The 12,185-nt window shown below is 37.9% G+C and overlaps 1 long non-coding RNA gene and 1 pseudogene across 1 annotated transcript in view; one reads left to right on the forward strand and one right to left on the reverse strand.

Moving 5' to 3' along the window:
* The first annotated feature begins 299 nt into the window (after window positions 1-299).
* The window catches only part of LOC147357241 (uncharacterized), a 79,531-nt gene continuing 67,645 nt past the window's right edge, over window positions 300-12,185 (forward strand). Inside the window, exon 1 of the long non-coding RNA XR_015142471.1 lies at window positions 300-688. This is a non-coding gene — a long non-coding RNA (uncharacterized LOC147357241). The remainder of the gene's footprint in view (window positions 689-12,185) is intronic.
* Window positions 5,042-6,170, reverse strand: LOC147357242 (olfactory receptor 4C16-like; annotated as a pseudogene).

The raw sequence follows: 12,185 nt of genomic DNA on the forward strand, positions 1-12,185 counted from the left end.
AATACAGAGTCCTTTGAGCAGTTAAAAGATTGATTAGAAATTGTATTGGTAAAGGGTTTTTCACTTTTTGGGCCAATGTTTGTTGCTAAGTCTCCATATCCCTTACCTACTGTGTCCTTGGCAGTGTATTGATTGATATAATGGGTGTATAGAAATGTAAGTAGTAGCCTCAATGTTTGTAACCTTGGACCCTTGAGTTAATTCTTTTCTTGATTGAGCCCACCTCACCTTTGCCCTATAGGAATGCAGCTTTGTCCAGTGCTTTTTTGAAGGCTGGTGCCTGACTTTGCAATAATCACCTTTAGAGAAAGATAAGTTTCTTAAAATGTTAACAGGCCTCCTGGCCAGAAGATGATGTAATTCACCTGAACTTTTGCATATGATAAGTTTGAAAGCCTGGCTTCGATTAGGACCAGGAACTGCTGTCCCTGCATGACTCCACCTGTTCCCCCATTATCCTCTATGCACAACTTTAGGTATAAAAACTACTTTGGAAAATAAAGTGCGGGCCTTGTTCACCGAAACTTGGTCTCCCCATGTCGTTCTTTCTCTCAAATTCTGGCTGAGTCTCCATCTGGAGAGCGGAACCCGCCATGCTTGCTAATTATGCCTGGGCTTCTAAGATCCGACCAGGGAGGCCTCAGTGTCTCCTCTCCTTTGGGAGAACGGAAGGACGCCTGCAGCCTACGTAAGTGGTGCAAACTTCTTGTCTTGAAGTTTTATTGGTCTCCCGCGTAAACCAAGCTACTCAGCCTCTTTTCTCCACTGAATTTCCTCACTGAGCTATCCTCATTCTATTACTTTTTATATCTTTAATTAACGTTTAATTAAGCAGTTGTTTCCTGATCCTCGCTGATGCCGTCTCTCCTTGGAATACCCTGGATCAGCCGGGGCTGGACCCCGGCAATACATTCTTTATTTTCTATAAATAAGTGAGCCTGATTGAACCCCAGTGCCTGATTCATTTTCTCTAAAGTGATAAATGCAATTTTAATATGCAAGAAGTAAAACAACTAAATTCTGCTTAGCATTCTTTCATGTTAAACAGCACATGGGAAATGAACATTCACTGGAAAATCTGTTTTGAATAGCATAAATGATAGGCAAAAATATAATGTTTGTTTCCTTGGCAGAAAAAAAAGATGAGGACCTTTATATAGTTTTAGGTCAATAACTAGATATTAATAGATGACCACTAACCTTAGAAAGTTGTAAGAAAATGGTCTAGTCAGCTACAGAGCATGAGTGTTATAGATGTAGGATCAGAGCTAAATTATCGAGGAAAATAGAGAAGTTGCTAGGCCCAATGTGTGACCATCCCCTCTTCCTTTCATCTGAAGGCAGGTCTCTATCACTCTATCTTCCCATTCACCAGTCTTGCCATCTTACCTGAAAGCAGAAACTATTTATGTTTAAGGCAGAGGAAGTTAACAACAACAACAAAAACCTCATTTGGAATCTACACATGTTATAGGCAATGAGTACATATTTGAAGGTATAATTATTTTAAGGTAATTAGAGTATATAATACAGATCTTATATTTTATTCCCTCACCAAAAAACCCCAAACAAAACAAACAAACAGTTCCATTCTTTTACTTGGGCTTTGTGCCTAGTCCCAGAAATGGTGAGCTTATGATGTATACTGACTGCTGACATCCTGGGAGCCCTGAGAAGAAAGGATCTCACATTTCCCTATGTAGATTTTCACTTAATCTCTCTGTACATTATGTTGTGCATTTTATCACTGCCCTCCACAGTGATATCAGGAACACTTTTGTTCATTTTTAAAAAATAATAGACCTCCAATCTTTGGTGGGATGGAATAGAGGAAGTGTCACCTGACTAGCAGAAAGTAACCTGGGGAAATAATCTTTATGTAATTCAATGTATGTTTCATGCCTACTTTTTGTGGAACTTGATGGTCTTACTTACCTCTTTTCTCAGATGGTTGTAACTTCTACTTTGCCAAGTTACTTAGTTACTTACCACTCATATTTATGTTTCAAAACACACGTGAAAATCTTTTACCAACTGGTATTTCCTGTCTGGTTCTTTCTGTCATGTGCTTTGACACCTAATTTTATGATTTTTTCCTTATTTTAATGGGAATTTATAAGGAAAGGGAATATATTTTTAAGGGTAGCTCAGCACATTCTTCGGAGAAAGCAATGGCACCCCACTCCAGTACTGTTGCCTGGAAAATCCCATGGACGGAGGAGCCTGGTGGGCTGCAGTCCATGGGGCCGCTAAGAGCCAGACACAACTGATCGACATCACTTTCACTTTTCACTTTCATGCATTGGAGAAGGAAATGGCAACCCACTCCCGTGTTCTTGCCTGGAGAATCCCAGGGATGGGGGAGCTTGGTGGGCTGCTGTCTGTGGGGTCACACAGAGTCAGACATGACTGAAGTGACTTAGCAGCAGCAGCAGCACGTTTAACAGAATTTTCTATTTTTTAAATATATATTTATTAGTTTTGTTTCATATAATGACATATCAAGAAATCCAAAGGGAATAGAATGTCATAGCACAGATGACTTATTTACTGTAGCAGATGTGATTAATAAAAACTGTGAAGGATTAGCCTTGACTGTGTGGATCACAATAAACTGGAAAATTCTGAAAGAGATGGAATACCAGACCACCTGACCTTCCTCTCGAGAAACCTATATGCAGGTCAGGAAGCAACACTTAGAACTGGACATGGAACAACAGACTGGTTCCAAATAGGAAAAGGAGTAGGTCAAGGCTGTATATTGTCATCATGTTTATTTAACTTCTATGCAGAGTACATCATGAGAAACGCTGGGCTGGAAGAAGCACAAGCTGGAATCAAGATTGCCGGGAGAAATATCAATAACCTCAGATATGCAGATGACACCACCCTTATGGCAGAAGGTGAAGAGGAACTAAAAAGCCTCTTGATGAAAGTGAAAGTGCAGAGTGAAAAGGTTGGCTTAAAGCTCAACATTCAGAAAACAAAGATCATGGCATCTGGTCCCATCACTTCATGGGAAATAGATGGGGAAACGGTGGAAACAGTGCCAGACTTTATTTTGGGGGGCTCCAAAATCATTGCAGATGGTGAGTGCAGCCATGACATTAAAAGACGCTTACTCCTTGGAAGAAAAGTTATGACCAACCTAGATAGCATATTGAAAAGCAGAGACATTGCTTTGCCAACAAAGGTCCATCTAGTCAAGGCTATGGTTTTTCCAGTGGTCATGTATGGATGTGAGAGTTGGAATGTGAAGAAGGCTGAGTGCTGAAGAATTGATGCTTTTGAAGTGTGGTGTTGGAGAAGACTCTTGAGAGTCCCTTGGACTGCAAAGAGATTCAACCAGTCCATTCTGAAAGAGATCAGCCCTGGGATTTCTTTGGAAGGAATGATGCTAAAGCTGAAACTCCAGTACTCTGGCCACCTTATGCAAAGAGTTGACTCAATGGAAAAGACTCTGATGTTGGGAGGGATTGGGGGTAGGAGGAAAAGTGTACGACAGAGGATGAGATGGCTGGATGGCATCACTGACTTGATGGCGTGAGTCTGAGTGAACTTCGGGAGTTGGTGATGGACAGGGAGGCCTGGCGTGCTGCGATTCATGGGGTCGCAAAGAATCGGACACACCTGAGTGACTGAACTGAACTGGAAAAAAAAAAAAATGTGTATAGAAAGGTGCTAGAGTTCATTGCAGAATTCACAAGTTTCCATTTCCACACTGGTCCTTTTCTCAAGATAAAAAATATAAAATTATGGGTACAATGAAAGAAAAGCAAATTTAGTACTCATAATAAAATTATTAGCTTATAAATAGGAATAGAAGTTCCAAATAAACAAAAATACGCTTATTGAATTTTCTATATGGATGAAAATACAAATAAGAAATCAGACAAATCAGAAAATTTCTTAATGACCATGCAATTAGAGATTTCAGTGATAATGAATGGTGAAAGATGATATCCATCTCCACTGGATACATTTAATTTTCATCCAAATATCTCAGTCTTTCTTAAGTTACTCTACTTTCTATATTGTCTTAAAACTCACTAAAACAATTCATATATGTGGTATAACTATGTTTCAAAGCCTAAATACTCTCCTCTGGGTTATAATGTTTTTATTCAATTAACTTTTATTTATAAATTCCCTACCATTGACGACATGTACACATTTCTTTAAAGCTAATGTAAATATATCTTCTTTAATTTACAGCTTCTATGCTATAATCATAATAAAGTAATATTTAAACATACTATTATAATTGGTATGGCTCAAGATAAAACTTAATAGATCCCTCAAAATAGAAGGAATCATTTTAATAGCAAAAAGTTGTTTTTCTTTCTTTCTTTCTTTTTTTTTTTTTTACAGAAAGAATGTTAATATGAGGTCAACCCCTAAGGAAAAAATATTACAAAAGGGTGAATTTTCTCATAATGTTCTGTCACTTTTCTAGAACAACTAGGCAAATATACAAAAAAAAAAAAAAAATTTGAACTATAACCCAAGAAAAAGAAGAGAGGTTTCTTAGATTAAATATTTTGTTTTTATAATATGTATATACTATTATCATTTGAACCTGTTGATTTATGCTGAAGTCAGTAAGAACAACCAGGTTGAAGGTCCATGATCAGACATTTGATCACAGTATCTAAGAAATAAACTCTTTGAGACAAAAATATGTCAGGCTATAGATAAAATCATATAGTGTAATGTTAAGCAGAGAAATCCAGAAGTCAATGAAAGGGAGGAAAACAGTAGATCAAAACCACAGCGATATTAGACAGACAAGAGAGGCAGAGACAGCAGTGAATAACTAAGACCATGGTCTTACATGACTGTGTTTACCTGATGCTGTCAGTTCTACAAATATTTGACTCAATACTAACTAGCATGTGTGGGCACATTGCCCATTTTACTAAAGGAAGTAATATTCACACTACGAGTTAGGATTATATTAACTCCACAATAAGAGGATATTATTGTCTATGAGCTTCTTTTAGATCAATCCAAACTATGAAGAACACTTTGAAACTTCCATTCATTTTTTGTCATCTGAGACCAACTTCTTGCTCCATAACATCCTCATGGCATTTTTCACTTCTGCATTCCTCAGTGTATAAATCAGAGGGTTGATCAAAGGTGTTCCAGGTGTGTAAAACACAGCTATCATCTTATCCATGGGGAAGCTGGTTGCAGGGCGAGTGTATATAAATATGCAAGGACCAAAGAACAAGATGACCACAATGATGTGGGAAATGCAGGTGGAGAGGGCCTTTTTTCTTCCCCTCAGCACTGTGGTTTCTCAGAGAATGTAAGATGATAGCATAGGAGAACATCAGCATAACAAAACTCACTGTAGAGATGGCCCCGCTGTTAGACACCAAGAGTAGGTTGGTCACATAGGTGTCTGTACAGGCAAGTTGTAACAAAGGCTGCAAGTCACATAGATAATGATCAGTCACATTGGGACCACAGAAAGGTAAACTCAGGGCCAGAAAAATCTGAGCTGAAGAATGCACACAGGACCCCACCCAGGCCACAGCCACCAACACACCACAGACTCGATGACTCATCATGGTCGTGTAGTGCAGGGGCTTACAGATGGCCACATAGCGGTCAACAGCCATGAGGACAAGGATGAAGATCTCCAGGCAGCCAAAGAAATGAAATGAAAAAACTTGGACTATGCACTCATTGAAAGAGATAGTGGCATTCTTCAAAAGGGCATCTGCAATCATCCTAGGGGCTATGCATGTAGAGAAGCAGGTATCAGACAAAGATAAATGGAAAAGGAAGAAATACATTGGACTCCCAAGTGCCCTGCTGGTCTTGATGGTAGTAATAATCAGAAAGTTCCCCAACAAGGTCCCCAAATAGAAAATCAAGAAAGTGGTAAACACTATTTTCTTCCTAACAGGATCTTGTGTCAACCCAAGCAGAATAAACTCAGTCACATTATTATTCAGCTGCATGATCTTATCAATGCAGAGAAGGGATGGGTGTTAAATGCTTTATCTGCAAAATATAGAAAAGAATTAATTCATGGTGTGAGGTGTGATTTTTTGGAATATTTTAAATGAGATAAATATTCTTCACCATGGACATTTTAGTTGTGGTTTCTAAGGCACCTCAACACTTAATTTGTAATGACAACTTCATGGGGTCATTATGAGTCCCTTGTAAGATTGTAAAAAGTAAACTTTTCTATAGCACTCTTCAAATACAACCATTTGTGTAATTTACATGATTCTCATTAATTTTGCCTAAAGAATATAGATTCAACGCAATCCCTATCAAGCTACCAACAGTATTCTTCACAGAGCTAGAACAAATAATTTCACAATTTGTATGGAAATACAAAAAAACTCCAATAGCCAAAGTGATCTTGAGAAAGAAAAATGGAACTGGAGGAATCAACCTACCTGACTTCAGGCTCTACTACAAAGCCACAGTTATCAAGACAGTATGGTACTGGCACAAAGACAGAAATATAGATCAATGGAACAAAATAGAAAGCCCAGAGATAAATCCACGCACATATGGACACCTTATCTTTGACAAAGGAGGCAAGAATATACAATGGATTAAAGACAATCTCTTTAACAAGTGGTGCTGGGAAATCTGGTCAACCACTTGTAAAAGAATGAAACTAGAACACTTTCTAACACCATATACAAAAATAAACTCAAAATGGATTAAAGATCTCAACGTAAGACCAGAAACTATAAAACTCCTAGAGGAGAACATAGGCAAAACACTCTCTGACATACATCACAGCAGGATCCTCTATGATCCACCTCCCAGAATATTGGAAATAAAAGCAAAAATAAACAAATGGGACCTAATTAAACTTAAAAGCTTCTGCACATCAAAGGAAACTATTAGCAAGGTGAAAAGACAGCCTTCAGAATGGGAGAAAATAATAGCAAATGAAGCAACCGACAAACAACTAATCTCAAAAATATACAAGCAACTCCTACAGCTCAACTCCAGAAAAATAAATGACCCAATCAAAAAATGGGCCAAAGATCTAAATAGACATTTCTCCAAAGAAGACATACAGATGGCTAACAAACACATGAAAAGATGCTCAACATCACTCATTATCAGAGAAATGCAAATCAAAACCACTATGAGGTACCATTTCACACCAGTCAGAATGGCTGCAATCCAAAAGTCTACAAATAATAAATGCTGGAGAGGGTGTGGAGAAAAGGGAACCCTCTTACACTGTTGGTGGGAATGAAAACTAGTACAGCCACTCTGGAGAACAGTGTGGAGATTCCTTAAAAAACTGGAAATAGAACTGCCTTATGATCCAGCAATCGCACTGCTGGGCATACACACTGAGGAAACCAGAAGGGAAAGAGACACGTGTACCCCAATGTTCATCACAGCACCGTTTATAATAGCCAGGACATGGAAGCAACCTAGATGCCCATCAGCAGATGAATGGATAAGAAAGCTGTGGTACATATACACAATGGAGTATTACACAGCCATTAAAAAGAATACATTTGAATCAGTTCTAATAAGGTGGATGAAACTGGAGCCTATTATACAGAGTGAAGTAAGCCAGAAGGAAAAACACCAATACAGTATACTAACGCATATATATGGAATTTAGAAAGATGGAAACAATAACCCTGTATACGAGACAGCAAAAGAGACACTGATGTATAGAACAGTCTTATGGACTCTGTGGGAGAGGGAGAGGGTGGGAAGATTTGGGAGAATGGCATTGAAACATGTGAAACGTCATGTATGAAACGAGATGCCAGTCTAGGTTCAATGCACGATGCTGGATGCTTGGGGCTGGTGCACTGGGACGACCCAGAGTGATGGTGTGGGGAGGGAGGAGGGAGGAATAATAAAAGAAAAAAGAATAAATAAATAAATAAATAAAAAAGTCTGGGAAAAAAAAAAGAATATTAAGAAATACTGCTCCATTATATTAACTTAATTACTTTTCATGTTCATTTAATCAGGGGAAGGGAGCATGTTTGGATAGTGTATCAGTTGGCATTTTGTATATATTTTACTGCCTTTGGAAGTTTATAATATAAATGTAAAAATAACAGCTCAGTCTCATCTCCTAAAAATGTCTCCATATATCAATTTTATATATATATATATATATATAATTTGTTATATTTGCTTATATAAATGTTTATTTTTATTAGTCTATAATATGATCCACTCCATTGTGCATTCCATTTCATATGTGACAGCTTAAAAAGAGGAATTTAAAGCACTTATAATCTTTAAATATAATGTCCTTACTTTGAAACAATTTTATATTTACTACTTGACATACACTAATGGAGAGAAGTGAACTTCAGTGGATAGAAGTGAATGTTCTTCAGTGGTCAATAATATGGCAAATATTTCCATTTCTAGTTTTCCTTTATCCCATTTCTGAAAACACCCTTCAAAAAATGCAAAGTTCCAGAGTTTATATATAAATTACTAGGGGTATTCACTTAATAGTTTATATGTTTAAACTTCAAATAATTTGCTTAAGCATTTTAGAACTGAGGTCCTTTGAAGAGATGTCACCAGATAGTTCTTTTCAGGCCTCATCATGGTTGTAATCCCCAGTAGAATTTGTTTTATCTGATTACCCAAAATCTCCACATCACTGTAATAGAACAAATATTCAGAAGAGAGAGGAACATATAATTTTAGTCAAAAGGAACAGTGGATAGTCAGTAAATGCATATATTCAAATTGTTTTCTGTCTTTGCACAATCAATCATTATTCAACTTTGAAACATTATTCCCTTCAATGAAGAGTTAGTATTTTTTCATGTGTGGAAAGAAATATTATCACTGACTTCACTTCATAGAACAAAATCTTTCCTCTAGGTTTTTATTGTCAATATGATGTTGAAAAGAACACCATTTGCAAGTAAAAATATAAACTGAATGTGACAAATTTAAATATAATTTGGAAAACTTACACCACGGTACCCATCCTCAGATCAGATCAGTCGCTCAGTCGTGTCCAACTCTTTGTGAACTCATGAATCACAGCACACCAGGCCTCCCTGTCCATCAACACTCCCGGAGTTCACACAGACTCACGTCCATTGAGTCAGTGATGCCATCCAGCCATCTCATCCTCTGTCGTCCCCTTCTCCTCTTGCCCCCAATCCCTCCCAGCATCAGAGTCTTTTCCAATGAGTCAACTCTTCACATGAGGTGGCCAAAGTACTGGAGTTTCAGCTTTAGCATCATTCCTTCCAAAGAACACCCATGGATGATCTCTTTCAGGATGGACTGGTTGGATCTCCTTGCAGTCCAAGGAACTCTCAAGAGTCTTATCCAACATCACAGTTCAAAAGCATCAGTTCTTCGGCACTCAGCCTTCTTCACAGCCCAACTCTCACATCCATACATGACCACAGGAAAAACCATAGCCTTGACTAGACAAACCTTTGTTGGCAAAGTAATGTCTCTGCTTTTGAATATGCTATCTAGGTTGGTCATAACTTTCCTTCCAAGGAGTAAGTGTCTTTTAATTTCATGGCTGCAGTCATCTTCTGTAGTGATTTTGGAGCCCAGAAAAAGAAAACCTGATGCTATTTCCACTGTTTCCCCATCTATTTCCCATGAAGTAATGGGACCAGATGTCATGATCTTCATTTTCTGAATGTTGAGCTTTAAGTCAACTTTTTCACTCTCCACTTTCCCTTTCATCAAGAGGCTTTTGAGTTCCACTTCACTTTCTGCCATAAGGGTGGTGTCATCTGCATATCTGAGGTTATTGATATTTCTCCTGGCAATCTTGATTCCAGCTTGTGTTTCTTCCAGCCCAGCGTTTCTCATGATGTACTCTGCATATAAGTTAAATAAATAAGGTGACAATATACAGCCTTGACGAACACCTTTTCCTATTTGGAACCAGTCTGTTGTTCCATGTCCAGTTCTAACTGTTGCTTCCTGACCTGCATACAAATTTCTCAAGAGGAAGATTAGGTGGCCTGGTATTCCCATCTCTTTCAGAATTTTCCACAGTTTATTGTGATCCACACAGTCAAAGGCTTTGGCATAGACAATAAAGCAGACATAGATGTTTTTCTGCAACTCTCTTGCTTTTTTCATGATCCAGCGGATGTTGGCAATTTGATCTTTGGCTCCCCTCCCTTTTCTAAAACCAGCTTGAACATCTGGAAGTTCACAGTTCACATATTGCTGAAGCCTGGCTTGGAGAATTTTGAGCATTACTTTACTAGCATGTGAGATGAGTGCAATTGTGCGGTAGTTTAAGCATTCTTTGGCATTGCTTTTCTTTGGGATTGGAATGAAAATTGACCTTTTCCAGTCCTGTTGCCACTGCTGAGTTTTCCAAATTTGCTGGCATATTGAGTGCAGCACTTTCACAGCATCATCTTTCAGGATTTGGAATAGCTCAACTGGAATTCCATCACCTCCACTAGCTTTGTTCGTAGTGATGCTTTCTAAGGCCCACTTGACTTCACATTCCAGGATGTCTGGCTCTAGGTCAGTGATCATACCATCGTGATTATCTGGGTCGTGAAGATCTTTTTTGGACAGTTCTTCTGTGTATTCTTTCCCCCTCTTCTTAATATCTTCTGCTTCTGTTAGGTCCATACCATTTCTGTCCTTTATTGAGCCCATCTTTGCATGAAATATTCCTTTGGTATCTCTGATTTTTTTGAGAAATCCCTAGTCTTTCCCATTCTGTTGTTTTCCTCTATTTCTTTGCATTGATTGCTGAAGAAGGCTTTCTTATCCATCCTCAGTCCCACACATATCTTCAGTGCACCATCTTGAAAGCTGTGAGCCACCAAAGCACAAACTGATAAACTAAATAGACAATGATCCTTATTTGCTATTTTTCTCCCCCTCAATAAATTTTCTCCCCTTCGAAGTAGTTGAATCATGTATTATCTTCCTGCAAATCAAAAACTCCTGCTGGGAAAGTGTCAAAGTTAAGTAATATTTCTGACTTTTAGAAAATAATCTCTTTAGACCATGTAATCATTGGCAAAGATCTTAAATGGTCAGGGAACTAAGTTTTGGTATTTCAGTCAGTGCAATAAACTCATCCTTTCCATATGCATTTGACTGAGTGATCCATCATAAAGTAGTTGTACTTGAAAATATGGTCTGTGATTGTGGCCACTCTTTTGAGTATATGGCTTTTGTTTTGTATGTTATCAGTCTCTTTAAATTGTCCATTTCTAGAACAACCTTATTTATACATTAGGACATACACTTGCAAGACAAATTAAGAATCATAAATACATGTGCTTTTTAACCTTATAAGTACATGTGTGTGTGTTAGTCACTCAGTCATGTCTGACTCTGTGCAAGTCCATGGACTGATGCCTCTGTCCATGGAAGTTTCCAGTCAAGAATACTGGAGTGAGTTGCCAAACCCTTCTCTGGAGGATCTTTCCAACCTAACAATCAAACCCAGGTCCCCTGCCTTTCAGGGAGATTCTTTACCATCTGAGCCACCAGGGAAGCCCATAAATACACATGATCAATCATTAACTTGCCAATAATGATGACTTTTTATCAAATATTCAATCCACAGTACATTCAGCAGTTTCCTTCCTCCTTACCTGTGATTTTATCTCTAGTTACTCTGTCTTGAGACTCAGGACCCACTGCTGAGAGCACCTACAGTGGTCCAGGTCGAGGTCTGACAGGAAACAGCGCAGTTCTGTAAAGCAATTATCCTTCAATTAAAAAAAGCACTAATTTTTAAAAAAGCAATCTCTTATGAAAGCCATCAGTGATTGCTTTGAAGGAAATTCTCCAGTTCTTTAAAGCTTCTTTTATAGATTTTTCTTATGCTATCACATACTATGCTTAAAATCAAAACTGTGCATGCTTCCTTTAGCTTCTTTCACAGAAGGAGAATTTTTGAAGTCTTCAGGATTTTGCTCTGCCCAGATTCAAACCCAATGCCTTGTACAATGTACGTGTTTAATAAGTATTTTTAAGCTGAACCTTATAAGTTACTTCTTGTAATAATCATCTGATTGTTTTAGTACTATTCTGATTAAAGACACATTCACATTATTAATTTACTGTGGCCATCTGTATAGTATGTATGGTATGGTGAACAAGTAAATGTGCTCCCAATTTATATGTTTGAAAAAACAAAATGAGATAAATTTTAAATAATTTAATCAGCTCCACAA

This window comes from Bos grunniens, chromosome 15 (assembly GCF_055505025.1).
Source record: "Bos grunniens cultivar Pamir isolate PY7600 chromosome 15, Bosgru_T2T1.0, whole genome shotgun sequence".
Classification (NCBI taxonomy): domain Eukaryota; kingdom Metazoa; phylum Chordata; class Mammalia; order Artiodactyla; family Bovidae; genus Bos; species Bos grunniens.